Genomic DNA, 14,694 nt, shown 5'->3' with positions numbered 1-14,694 from the left:
CAGCCACGTGCAATACTGAGCATGCTCAAGCCTGAGCATGCTCTCTTCTAAGACAATCTGAACATACCAACTGTTTCCCTTGCCCATAGCTAGGGGCGGACTGCTACAGTAGGGTTGGGTGTAAAGTAGGGGTGGAGACTTTGGTAAGAAGACTTCCTCTTCTGCCTCTCATACTTAACTAGCTGTGTAATCCTGGGCAAGTCACTTAAACCTTCATGGCAACTTTCTTATTTGTAGGTCGGATATAATAATAGCTCATACATCGCACAATTGTTTTGATCAGATGAGAAAATATATGCTGAGTGCTTTGCACAGCTTAAAGTGCTATATAAATGGCAGCTTCTTTTCTCATCATTGTCATCATCCCATGTTCAGACTGCCTTTACCTTCTGATCACAAAGTTACACCCAGGCAATGGGTGTACACTAAGGGGTCACTAACTGTTTGGCACAATAGGTAAGGGGAAAATAAGTCCTGCTTTCTTCATTCTTAGATCAACATCACCCTCACTGTCCCATCTTGTAGCCCATCTCTGATTTAGAACTTCAAGACAACTTCCAGAACCCTGGATATTGTGGGTCCCAACAATAATGGGCTTGGAGATCTCTGAAGATTTTGTGGACTTGATACTGGTTCAAGAGACATATTATCCTCAAAAACTTCATGCTGTCCTGGTGGTAGCTGAACCACTTCATGTCCTCCAGATCAATTGTACAAAAGGCCTGCCCTTGCTGGTTCAAGGGTTAGGGGGAGTGGAGGGAACACTGAGGTATAAATATCACCTCCCCACTTTTCCTACTAGTAGCAGGGATTGATGATGGTGCTGCATCCATCCGTCATTTGAGAGTTGGAGAAGATTGTCTTCGGTTCTCAGGACCCTTCGTACTATCTGATTCATTTCTTCAAACAAATTTTATTCCTGGTCTCCCTACTACCATAAATATCGGTATAGTTTTCATGTAGTCTAGGCTGAGAGGCTGTCTCCATGTAAAAACAGGTTTCAAATACAGGTCCATCATCATTCTCTTCAAAAAGCTTTAATGTGTCTCTTATTGTCTGTAATATAAAATAGAAACTCCTTTGTTTGACTTAATGACCTTCAATTATCTGGCTCTAACCTATCTTTGCAGACTATTTTTATATCACTTTCCTTTCTGTGCTCTATATTTTAGTCAAACTGACCTACTTGTTCCTTATACATAACTGTGTATTTCCTGTCCCCAGTGAATGGAATGTGGGTATCTAGGTGGCACAGTGGATAGAGAGTCATTCCTGGAGTCAGGAAGACTAATCTTTCTGAGTTTAAAGTTGGCCTCAGTTATGAGCAGCTTGACTCTGGGCAAGTCATTTAACTCTTTTTACCTCAGTTCCCTCATCTGTAAAATAAACTAAAGAAGGAAATGGTAAATCACTCCAGTATCTTTGGCAAGAAAACAATAAATGAGATCACAGAGTGAACAAACAAATAAATAAATAAATGAGGTCATAATTACTGAAAAAAAATGAACAACAAAAATTAACAAAATGTTTTACCTCTTCATCGTAGACACCCTATCTCCATTCTAGTCTCAGATAAGTCATTTTATTTTATTTTTTAATTAATTTATTTCTTTAGAATATTTTTCCATGGTTACATGAATCATGATTTTTCCCACAGCTCTTCCCTTCTCTCTCCCAGAGCTGACAAACAATTCCACTGGGTTATACATGTATCATTGTTCAAAACCTATTTCCATATTCAGATAAAGGCATTTTTACACAAAGTCTTTCCTGGACAATCATAATAGTTAATGTTCTACACCTGCCCCCCCCCCCCCCATTCAAAGGTCACTCCCTAATCCTCTCAAATTACTTTGCATGCATTTTGTATTTACTTGTGTGTTCTTGGGCAAGTCACATAACTTCTGTCAACCTCAGTTTCCTCATCTGTAAAAGTAGGATAATAATAGCACCTACTTTCCAGGATTGTTATAAAAATAAATATGAGACATTTGAAAGCACTTTGAAAACCTTAAAGCACTATATAAATGCTAATTATTATTATTTGGTTTTTTTTTTTTAGGGTTGTGAAGGACTTTTAACTTTTTATTTTTATTTTTTAGGATTTAATTCTTTTTTTAATTTTAATTTTTAATTTCAAACATTGTTCCTTGGTTACAAAAATCATTTTCTTTTCCTCCCTCCCCTTTCCCCACCCCTCCCATAGCTAATTATTATTATTACCCCAGTAGAATGTAAACTCCTAGACAACAAGGACTATTTTGACTCTATCCAGCATCATAGTGCCTGATGCATAGTAGGCTTTTAGTAAATGCCTGTTGAATTGATGTAGACCATTATAATAGGTGATTGCCCCTCAGAGCCCCAATCCTAGTTTATTCAAATCAAGTCCAAATCAGAGGAAGAAGAGCTAAGACTCAAGCTGCATCTACATTATTAGCTGCTTCTTGGTAGCTTCTGGGTGAAATGAATTGGCTTCTGAGTCACACAAGGCCATAAAAAGTCCAACCAACTTGGGGTGAGGGCAGATGTACTAAAACTGTGTCACCCAACAGCAAGAGAAAGAAAAGGAAATTCCATTCAAGATAAGTGTAGACTAAATATGAAATACCTGGGCATATACGTACAAAGACAAACCCAGCACTATTTGAGCAAATTAAGAACAATTCACACAAAGTCAAACAAACACTGTTGAGAGAACTAAGTAATTGGTTGTGAATAGCCTAAGCCAATATAATAAAATGACAATCCTACCCAAATTCACTGTCTTTGCCAAAAGCTACTTCATAGAGCTAGAAGAAAGAATAACAAAAATTCATTTGGGAGAACAAAAGATCACGAATATCAAGGGAATTAATGGAAAAAATGAAGGAAAGAGGCCTAGCTACGCCAGATCCCAAACTGTACAATATAATGGTAATAATTAAAGCAGCCTGGTACTGGCTGAAAAATAGAGTAGTGGAGCAATGGAATTGGTTAGATAATCAACATCCAGTGGTTAATGACCATAGTAACCTAGTATATGATAAATCCAAAGTTCAAGCTCATGTGGGAAGAACTCATTATTTGACAACTGCTAGAAAAACTGGAATACAGTATGGCAGAAACTAGGCACAGACCAACCTTTCACCATAAGCCAAGATAAAATAAAAAATGGATGCTTGATCTGGAAATAAAAGGGTGATACCATATGCAAATTAGGGGAACACAGAAAAGTTTACTTGTCAGATTTGCGGATAAGGGAAGGGTTAATGACTAAACATGATAGAATATTTACAAAAAATGAAATGGATAATTTTCTTATCATACCACATTAAGAAGGTTTTGTACAAATAACCCATACAACCAAGATTAGAAGGGAAACAAATCGGGGAAAACATTTATAGCAAGTATCTCCAATAAAGGCTTAATTTCTCTAATATATAGAGAACTTGAGTCAAATCTGTAAGAATACAATTCTTAATTGATAAATGGCCAAAGGATATAAACAGGTAGTTCTTGGAGGAAGAAATTAAAACTATTAGTCAGATGAAAAAATGCTTCCAGTAACTATTGATTAGAGAAATGGAAATTAAAATAACTCAGATACCACCTCAAACCTATCAGATTGGCTAACATGACCAAAAAGGAAAATAACAAATGTTGGAGAGGATGTGGAAAAATTGGGGCACTTGTACACTGTTGGTGGAACTATGAACTGACATAACCATTCTGGAAAGCAAATATGGAACCATGCCCAAAGAACTGTAAAGCTACATGCCATTGGATTCAGCAATGCTTCTACTGGGTTTATATCCCCACAAAGCTCAGAGATAAGGGAAAAGGTCCTACTTGTGCAAAAATCTTTTTAGCAGCTCTTTTTTGTAGTGCAAAGAATTGGAAACGGATGGCATATCCATCACTTAGGGAATGACTGAACAAGTTGTCATATATGGTTGTAATGGAATACCGTTGAGACATAAATAGGATGAGTTCAGCAAAACCTTGCAAAGTCTTCTATGAAGTGATGAAAAATGAAATGAGGAGAACCAGGTGTCCAGTAACAGGAATATTGTATGATGATCAATTATGAAGGACTAAACTATTATCAGGAAACAAGTTTCCAAGATATCCACAAAGGACTCATGATGAAAAATGCCAAAGAAGGAACTGTTTGGAGTCTGCTTGCAGATCAAAGAATGCCATCCTGCACTTTATTTCCTTCATGAGGTTTTTATTGCATGTGTGATAGATAGGTGTCTTCTGTCACAGCATGAACAACATGATAATTTGCATGGAAGTACTGGCATTACCTATGCCATACTATTTACCACCTCCAGGAGATGGGAAGAAGGAAGGGAGAAAATCTGAATCCTAAAATGACAGAAAATAATTGTCAAAAATTGTTTCTATGTGTAATTGGGAAAAAGTAAAAAAAAAATAAAACTTTCACCTCACTGCCCAGCTAATCAAAAGCTTTTTCTTTTGAGGGGGAAGAAGACAGAGAAGATGAGTTCCAACATGAATCTAAACTTGGCTAACGGGTGACAGAGACCCTTTACTACCTGGCTCCTGTCTACTTTTCCAGAATAGCACTCTTTTTCACTGGTGAAAGCAGATCATTAATTATTACTAAATCTTGTCCTTCACTATTGTTGGTACAAGAAACTCCAATTCCCTATACAATCCCATGCCTGAAACATTTCTTTCATATCTGTGCCTGCTAAAATCCTTTTACTTCATAGCCCAGTTCAGATTCTACCCCCTCCAGGACGCCTTCTCTGATCCTCCTACCTAGAGATGATCCTTTTTTCTATCATCTTTTGTTTGACTCTGATCTCTCCGATGTATGACCAAGTTCTAAATTGCATCATAGTTATCTGTCCATATGTCTTTTACTAGAATCTAAACTCTTAGATTAGAAGGCAGGTGCCATTTTTTTTCTTTTTACCTTCTAGGAGGGAATAAGACCATGCCTGTTGGTGATTAAGGGAAACTAATCAGGTTTGGGGGGGGGGGGGAAGAACCCTACTGAAGAGAGAGAACCCAGATCTGAAGGTGACTAAAAAAGGTAACGGAGAGCAACAGTTCTCCAAAGAGCTCTAGATGGGAAGTGGAAATGGCGTTTGTGACCCTGGTCTGAAGTTGTAGCATGGAGCGCATTGATGCAGAGACTCATGCTATGAAGGGCTAAGTTAAATTAAGTTTTTTCTCCTGTCATTTCCCTCCCAAGGCACATTATTTGAGTGTGGCAGAGTCCTTGCCACACTCCATTCTTGCCCCTTGGCATGGGTGTTGCCGCGCGGTGGTCCATTTCTAGCACCCAGCCTCGTGTTGCACCCTGGGAAGCCTATGATAATTGGCTGAATTTAATTGAATGGAGATTCGGGTGTGTTCAGAGAGCCTGGGGACCCCCTCAGAAGGACAAGTTCTATTTTAAGTTTGCGGGTTCCATCGCATTATTCTCAAATTCGCAAGAGGCGACTATGCGCCAGGCACAATTCCTTTCTAGTTTGCAGCCTATAATGCTTCGATTTCCTCAGCGAAGTCAATGAGGAAGAACAGATTGGGAGTTTTCCAGCAGTGCTCAATAGATGGCAGTATTGGACTTTTAAACATCGACCTCCGACAAGGACCGCTCGGCTTTCCCATTCAGCCTGGGTCTGGGTGGCACGTGACACGTGTGAATCTGCAAGTGTGCTGGGCTCCAGCAAAGCGGCTCTTAAGCCTTTGATTCCTATCCTGGGGCAACAATGAAGACATAAGAAATCGAGGGCAAAAGGTTCACTTAAAATGCTTTTGAATGTGAAGCGGTTTTTTCTCTCAAAATTCTTACGTTTGGAACACTCCAACTGGAGGGGAGGAGAGAGGCCCCGGCAGTTGAAGATATTGGAGATCAGTGAGTCCGTTTTGATTCTCAGTCATATGAAATAAGTGATTTGTGACAGCCCACCGTCATAAACCCCTGTTGTTAAGGAAAGAGAAAGTCCAATTTTAATCTCGTCATCTTCCTCCACAGGAATCCTCCCGTGTTAGTAACTTTAGGGACAGTCTTTAAAATTGGGCTTTCAATTCAGACGTCGTTTTTTTTGGTAAATTTACATATTTATACAAAAAGGCAAATTTCCATAAATGTTCAAATCTCGGTAGTTTCCTTCCCCATTAGACATTTTTCACCTCTCTTGAGGAAAAGTCATATCTATTGAGAGAAATTCAGTCCACTTCAATTCTTGAGATATAGAGTATGAGAAGGGAATACACATTTATTAAGTGCCTACTGTGTGCCAGGCATTGTGCCAAATGCTTTAGAAATAGCCCATTAGGAATTACTTATAGGAGCCAGATCTGATCTTGAAGGATGCAGTAATAGGATGAAAATTAGCACCAGAATTTGGGATTGTGGCGCATAGCTTAAATAATAAAAAGACTATTAGAAGCGCTTTAACATTAGCAAAGCCAGAGTTTATATTTGAACTCAGTCCTTCCTAACTCCATGACCAACTAGTAACTATGCCAATCTGCTTCTTAAAATATGAGAGAGCTGGCAGCCAAGTGGCTCAATGGATTGAGAGCCAGACCTAGAGACAGGAGATCTGAGGTTCAACTGACCCCAGTAACTTCCTAGCTGGGTGACCCTGGGCAAGTCACTTACACCCCATTGCCTAGCCCTTACTGCTCTTCTGCCTTAGAACCAATCAATACACAGTATTAATTCTAAGATGGAAGGTAAGGGTTAAAAAATTAAATAAAATAAAACATAAGAGCCTCCTGACCACAGATAAAGCATATGTAACAACAGGCTGGTAAAAATGTACTTGCCAAAAAGACAGTTCTACCTAAAACATGAATATGCTTACTTAGTGCCATACTAATCAAATTACCAAAAATATATATTAAGAAATTCATCTTAAAAAACAAAAGGTCAAAAACATTATTAAAAAATTATGAAGGAAGGTAGTCTAGACATACCAGATCTCAAACTATTGCAAAATGTAATCATCAAAATAATTTGGTACTGGTTAAGAAATAGTCGATGGATCGGTGGAATAAATTAGGTGCACAATGCAGAGCAGGGAATGATCAGAGTAATCTTGTGTTTGATGAAAGCAAAGAGTCAAACTCTGGGGACAAGAATTCACTATTTGTCAAAATCTTCTGGGAAAAAGGGAAAGTAGTTTGGCAGAAACTAGCCATAGACCACAGACGAAGACAATATACCTTGCATCATATAACAAGATGAGGTCAGAATGGGTACATGATGTACATATAAAAGGTGGTATCATAAGCAAATTAGGAGTGTAGAATAGTTTACCTGTGAGCTCTATGGCTACAGGAAAAAAATTCTGACCAAATGAGATAGGATAATGGAAAGAAAAATGAGATTTTTGGTTACGTGAATTTGAAAAGGTTTTACACATGCACAAAAACAAATACAGCCAAGATTATATAAGGAAAGCAGAAAACTGGGGGGATTTTTTTTAAAGTTTTTCTTATAAAGGCCTCAACTCTCAAAAATATAGAGAACTGAGTCAAGTCTGTAAGAATACAAGTTATTCCCCATCTGGTAAGTGTCAAAGGATATAAACAGATAGTTTTCAGAAGAAGATATCAAAACAATCAATAATCATATGAAAAAATGCTCTAAATCACTATTGAATAGAGAAATGCAAATTATTACATCTGAGATAGCACCTCACATGTATCAGATTGGTTAATGTGACAGAAGGAAAATGATACATTTTGGGGAGGCTATGGGAATATTGGGACACTACTGCACTGTTGGTAAAGTTGTGAACTGATCCAACCATTCTGGAGAGCAATTTGGGAACTATGTCCAGAGGGCTATAAAACTGTGGATATTTTGCCACCCAGCTATATCACTACTGGATCTGTAACCTAAAGAGATTTTTTAATGGAAAAGGATCTATACAAACATTTATAGTAGCTCTTTTTGCAATTGTGAAGATTTTGGAAATTTAGGTGGAATGTCCATTAATTGGAGAATAGTTAAATGAGTTGTGGCATATGATTGTGATGGAATACTATGGTGCTATAAAAAACAATGAGGAGAAGGACTTCAGAAAACCTAGGAAGACTTATGTGAACTGATGCAAAGTGAAGTGAGTGTAACCAGAACATTGTATGTCATAACAGTGATATTGTACAATGATCGGTTGTGTATGACTTAGCTAGTCTTCGAAATAGAAAGATCTGATATGATTCTGAAGGACCCATGATAAAAAATGCTATCTACCCCCAGAGAAAGAACTGATGGAATCTGAATGCAAATAAAATGATACTTTATTTCAGCTTTCTTTATTTTTGTCATTGTTTTCTTTCACAACATGACTAATCTGGAAATATGTTTTATATGACTCCACATATATAACCTTTGTCAAATTCCTTGCCTTCGCAATGATGGGAGAGGGGCAGGAGGGTGGGAGAGAATTTGGAACTCAACATTGTAAAAAATGAAGGTTAAAATAGTTTTTTACATGTAATTAGAAAAAAAGAATATTTAATTTTTTTAAAAGAGTAAACTTGCCTACTCTCTTATCAATGAGATGATGAGAACTTTAAGCTGAAAATGGAATAAAAGGAAAAAAATTTACCAATATACATATACCAGATATTATAGACAGTGACGGATAAGAAGAAAAACCCAGATACCCCAGTCATTGCAAAAGAAGAACATAGCACAGAGAACTGATAATTCACAGGAGACAATGTCCAAGAAGAGGGTCAGCAATAAAACTCATGGCCTCAGGTGCTTACTTACAAAAGTACAAAACCCCTTCAAAATAGACAGAGCGTATAATACAAGATCAAGCTAACCACATAGGAATCGTTGAGACTTGGTGGGATGGGACTTATGACTGGATTATGGTTCCGAAAGGGCATAATTATTCAATAGGAATGAGATAGGCAAAAAGAGTGTGGAATAGAACTATACTTTGCATATTAAGGGCACTCATATGAAGAAATCCAGGAATGGGAGAAGTGGGATAAGCTGATAGTCTATATTTCTAGCAAGTGAAGAACAATGGAGGCAGATTGCAGATGCAGTTTTGTCCTTGGACTATTCAATATACCACTTGGATGGCAAGAAGAAATACATGAGGATTATGAGAAATGCATTTACGAGCCTGGTACAGTGGCATATTATAGTAGGGATAGGGGAATTCAATTATTAGGACAGTTATCAGCTGGAATTTGTTTCCTCTCTCATCAGAACAGATAATATTTTTTGATTTGCTTTAATAATAATTTCATCCTCTAAAAAGGCATAACAAACATAAACAATAAAGGGAACCTGAATTCTATACCTGATTCTTACCAATAAAGAAGAAGTAGTTACTGCAGGTGGAAGTTATGGTATTCTTGTGAGGCAGCCATCATTCTATTTTCTAATGTAGGATAGAGATGGAGAAAAAAGCCAGCCACAGTCTGATTGAGTCTCATGAACATCCTAATATAGAGTGGTGTCCAGAGAAAGTATAGGTAGGCTCTACTGGCCTAAAATGTCATCAAGAAAGTAGTCCAAAAGGGAAAGGAAATCTTCAAGAATAAAAGTCTGGAGTCACCGAAGAAATCGTTATTATGAGAATAAAAAGGGAAATCTATTTAAGGAGACCAATATGGGCTCATCACCCAATTTAGATAAAAACCCTTTACTTTCTGTCTTATAATAATCAATGTTAGGTATTTGTTCCAAGGCAGAAGAGCAGTAATGGCTAGACAATTAGGGTTGAGTGACTTGTCTAGGGTCACATAGCTAGGAAGTATCTAGGGCCAGATTTGAACGCAGGACCTCCCACCTCTAGGCCTGATTCTCTGAGCACTCAGCTCAGTTTAAGTTATTAAAAGATATCTACAGAAGGCAGAAGCAAGGATATATAATGAAGATATATAATTGCCATTTCCTTCTCCAGCTCATTTTTATGGATGAGGAAACTGAGGCATATAGGGTTCAGTGATTTGCCCAGGGTCACACAGCTAGTAAGTGTCTGAGGCTAGATTTTAACTCAGGAAGATGAGTCTTCCTGACCCCTAGGTCTGATGCACTCTGCCACATAGCTGCCCCTATAACCAATGTTAACCACAAGCATTTGCTTGCCTGGGTATGCTCACTAGAAATATAGTTAGGAGGAGGCCATTGAGAGGGGAGCGTGAGCATCCTGAGAGAAGAGAGAAATCTAAAACTGAAGTGTTTTAGCAGTATTCTGTCACTGGCTGAGGGTTTGGATCTAATAAAAGATAAAAGAGAATGAGAGAGTCTTTTCTCAAAACTTTCCAGAGTAGAAAAAAAAAATCTGTACTGGGCCTGGGGATTGGGGTGGGGAATGGATGAATGGGACAGCGAAATGGCACAGTGGATAGAGCACTGGATATCCATCCAGGAAGAATCATCTTTCCTAGGTCAAATCTGGTCTTAAGACACTTACTAGCTGGGTGACCCTGGAAAAGTTACTTCACACTGCTTGCCTCAGTTTCCTACTCTGTAAAATAAGTTGGAGAAGGAAATGACAAACCATTCCAGTATCTTTGCCAAGAATTCCTCAAATGGGATCCCAAAGAGAGGGACATGACTGAAATGATTGAACAACATCTACTTTTGGAAAATCCATTTAGACAATGAGTCTAGTAATAGGATGTCAGGGATGGAGGTAGGGAAATAGAAGAGACTAAACAAACCTTCTGGCCACATTAGCAAGCCACTGCTCCATTACCTACCTACATCATCCCAACAGAAGTTGAAGACTAGAAGTACCAGCAGATTAAAGATTTTAAAGGAGCATAAAGATATACTATTTTAAACTATCAGTGTCACTGGGTCCACCACATTTGGACTCTACTACCTCTGATCCCTAATGCACTTATAAAAAAAGTGGAAATTGAACTGAAGAAAATAAAGATGCGAAAAGTATTGTAGAGTAGATTAAAAATGAAAAGAAGGTTCCAAGAGGAATATGAAACAATTTTGAGGAAGCAATTTTCAAGATATTTGAAAGATGAGAAAGATACAAAAATCATAAAGAAAGAAATCTTTACTTCAAATAACCAATATCAATGAATTTGTTTTCCTATTTTTGCACCTATATAGAATTTTTATGAGAATAATTTGCACATTTATTAAAGAAGTCCTTAATGAGGACATTAGAAGTGAACAGGAAGCCTTCTGCAAGTGATACATAGTGAACAACATAATAACTAGTTAGCATTTATACAGCACCTACTTACTGTCTGCCAGTTACTGGGCTAACTGCTTTAAAAATATTATTTATTTCATTTGATCCTCATAACCCTGGGAGGTAGGTGTCATAATTGTTCTCATTTTACAATTAAAAAAAAACAGAAGCAAACAGAACTTAGATGATTTGGCTGGAACCACAAGATAGTAAGTGTCCGAAGCTAGATTTGAACTTGTTTTCCTGACTATAGACCCAGCACTATATCTATTGCACCATCTAGCTACTGAACATTTGACTGAAAGATGGAGAGAATATAAAGTCCCACAATTCCTTTGTTTGCTATTAAACAGCATTTAATCACAATGACACTCTACCTCAATGACATTCCAGTATGGTATCCCTTATGCATGTTGAAATTATACATAAATTATTGAAAGTTATTAATATAAATTTGTGAAATAAAATTGTGAAAATAATATAAAATTATGAAGATGTAAGCTTACTGAAATGGTTTATTACTATAACATTCATTTCATTGGGCTTTACTATGATCTACAGAAGGTCTCAAATGTACTGAGTTAGGCTCAAACTATAATTAAAAATATAATTAGGAAATATTTGATAAAGCAAAAATACAATTCAGCATAATATTAGCTTGTGGTTTTCAAAGTCAACTTTGAAACTGACACTACTACTTTACAATTACTCTTATTATATCTTTAAGAATCAAATGGAATATTGAGGAAAGGAAAGTTTGGATTGGCAATTTAGAGTTATAAACTAACTGCTTCTGTATAAGGTGCTGTTTCCTACTCTGTCAAGGAGAATTTTTTCCCCCTTTGATTTATGAGATTGAATTATAGAGAAGATAAAGAAAGTGGGTAGAAACTCATTTCTTGTAAGATTTGTAATGTATTTTAGGAAGAAAGGTTATAAAAAGAAATTTAATGAAGAAAGCCTGAGAAAAATTGTTTCAGGTGATGGCTTAAGAGATGCTAAAATACTGTTTGAAGAAAGACTATGAAGGATAGAGAGAAAGAGGATGGAGAAGACGTCTTTCTTAGTGGAACTGTTTTAACTTTTATTTTGTGAAAAAGATGAACAAAGTTAGAAAAAAATTCATGGATCACTTTCAGGAAGAAACCTCAAAAGGAAAATCCCAGAAATGTCATAATTCAAATGGAAACTTTCATATCAAGTTAGAAATGCCACCAGTAACCCAAAAGAAATATTTCAAGTACAGAGGGACCACTGTATTCCATTGACATGGCCACAACTCTAAGGAAACAACTAGCAGGACTGCGGAACTATTCATTACCTTGTCTGAAGAAATGCCAGTTGTAAATTTGACATTCCTTAATTGTATCAAAAAGGATAGAGTGCTGGGCTGGAGTTAGAAAGACCCATGTTCAAATCCAGCCTCTGACACTTAACAGCTATGTGATCTTGGGCAAGTCACTTAACACCCTGTTTGCCTCAGTTTCCTCATCTGTAAAGTGAGCTGGGGAAGAAATGACAAACTACTCTAATATCTTTGTCAAGAAAACCTCAAATGGTCACAAAGAGACTGACACATCTGAAAACAACTAAATAAACACAAAAGGAGCAAACCCATTCAAGAGTCCCTCCTTTGGTTTATGACATATTTCCTATTAGAAGCACAACTTTTTGTTCTTTTTTTTTAAATTAAAAGTTATCATTTTATTTCATTCTTCCTGCAAATGAAATCATTCCAACTTCTCCCCCCACCCAATGTTAGGGAGAGCTCAGCCCTCTGTGTTTTATTTTATTTTTAAGTTTTGGAAAATTTTTATTTAATCAATTAATTTAAAATATTTTTTCATGGTTACATGATTCATGTTATTTCCCTGCCCTCTCCCAAACCCCCTCCCTGTAGCTGACATGTAATTCCTCTGGGTTTTACAAGTGTCATTGATCAAGATCTATTCAGGATGTTCATTTAGAGTCTACATCCCCAATCACATCCCCATTGACCCTTGTGATTAAGTGGTTGTTTTTCTTCTGTGTTTGTGTTCTTTCACATAAATCCCTCAGAATTGTCCTGGATCATTGCATTGCTGCTAGTAGAGAAGTCCATTACATTCAACTGTACCACAGCATATCAGTCTCTGTGTACAATGTTCTTCTGGTTCTGCTCCTTTCGCTCTGCATCAATTCCTGGAGGTCTTTCCAGTCTCCATGGAATTCCTCCACTTTATTATTCCTTTGAGCACAATAGTATTCCATCACCAACATATACCACACTTTATTCAGCCATTCCCCAATTGAAGGGCATCCCCTCATTTTCCAATTTTTTTGCTACCACAAAGAGCGCAGCTATGAATATTCTTGTACAAGTCTTTTTCCTTATTATCTCTTTGGGGTATAGACCCAGCAGTGCTATGGCTGGATCAAAGGGCAGACAGTCTTTTATCGTCCTTTGGGCATAGTTCCAAACTTCCCTCCAGAATTGCTGGATCAATTCACAACTCCACCAGCAATGCATTAACATCCCAATTTTGCCACATCCCCTCCAACATTTATTACTTTCCTTTGACAAGCCCAACTTTTCACAAACTGTATATTCCAATCTCCTGGCTACTTGCTTTTCCTCCTGTGAGGCATTCCATTTCCAGTTCTCTGCCTTTGGCCAGGCTCATTCTAAAAAGCATCCTCTTCTCACTTCTGCCTTTTAGCTTTTTTCAAAAATCAATATGGAGTCACCTTCTCCATGGGGCCTTCTCTGGCCCTCCCTTCCTTCTCTAATACTTTTTACTGCTTAGTAGATCCTTGAATATATCATGTATATGCATATGTGTTATTTCCCTCAATAGAAAGGAAACTTCTTGAAGGCAAGGACTATTTGTGTGTGTGTGTGTGTGTGCGTGGCTCTATTTGCTAAGAGCCTAGCATATGAGCTGACCCATAAAAATACTTAATCAGTTTTTTATTGAATGAAATAAGGATCCATACCAAACAAAACATTTATATTGCAGGAATCCAAAGAAAATTATAAAGGATCTAGAACAGACTGATATGATAAACCTATAAAAGGGACTCATATAGACATCCTTTAGTGACCTACAGCTGTTCTTTTTAAAGTTCATCTTAGAATCTTGGTCTGGATTTTGAGAAAAAAAAAAGAGAGAGCTAGAATCAGTTGGTCAATAGACATTCATTAATCCCTGGGGATACAAGAAGAAGCAAAAGATAGTTTCTGCCGTCAAGGAATTGGAGTACCAGATATTGAAAACATTTATTTGAGGGACTTGTTAACACCCTCTGGCAAGTGAATAATTGATACTATATTTAGAATTGTAGTCTGAGCATTTTACATTCTTTGCAGGTAATATGAAATTGATGGACTTCAAAATTATAATTAGATGGAAATTGGATTTGAAATTCATCTAATTGGAAACATTCATTTATTGTTTGGTATAACATCGAGTTGTTGATATTAGTTGAGGACACAGTTTTTATCCATGGTGTATTTGATTTTTATTGTGAATAGAAATTGATGGAC

The sequence above is a fragment of the Monodelphis domestica genome, chromosome 7 (genome assembly GCF_027887165.1).
Source record: "Monodelphis domestica isolate mMonDom1 chromosome 7, mMonDom1.pri, whole genome shotgun sequence".
NCBI lineage: Eukaryota > Metazoa > Chordata > Mammalia > Didelphimorphia > Didelphidae > Monodelphis > Monodelphis domestica.
The sequence above is the reverse complement of the archived record's forward strand: the minus strand, read 5'-3'. Positions refer to the sequence as shown.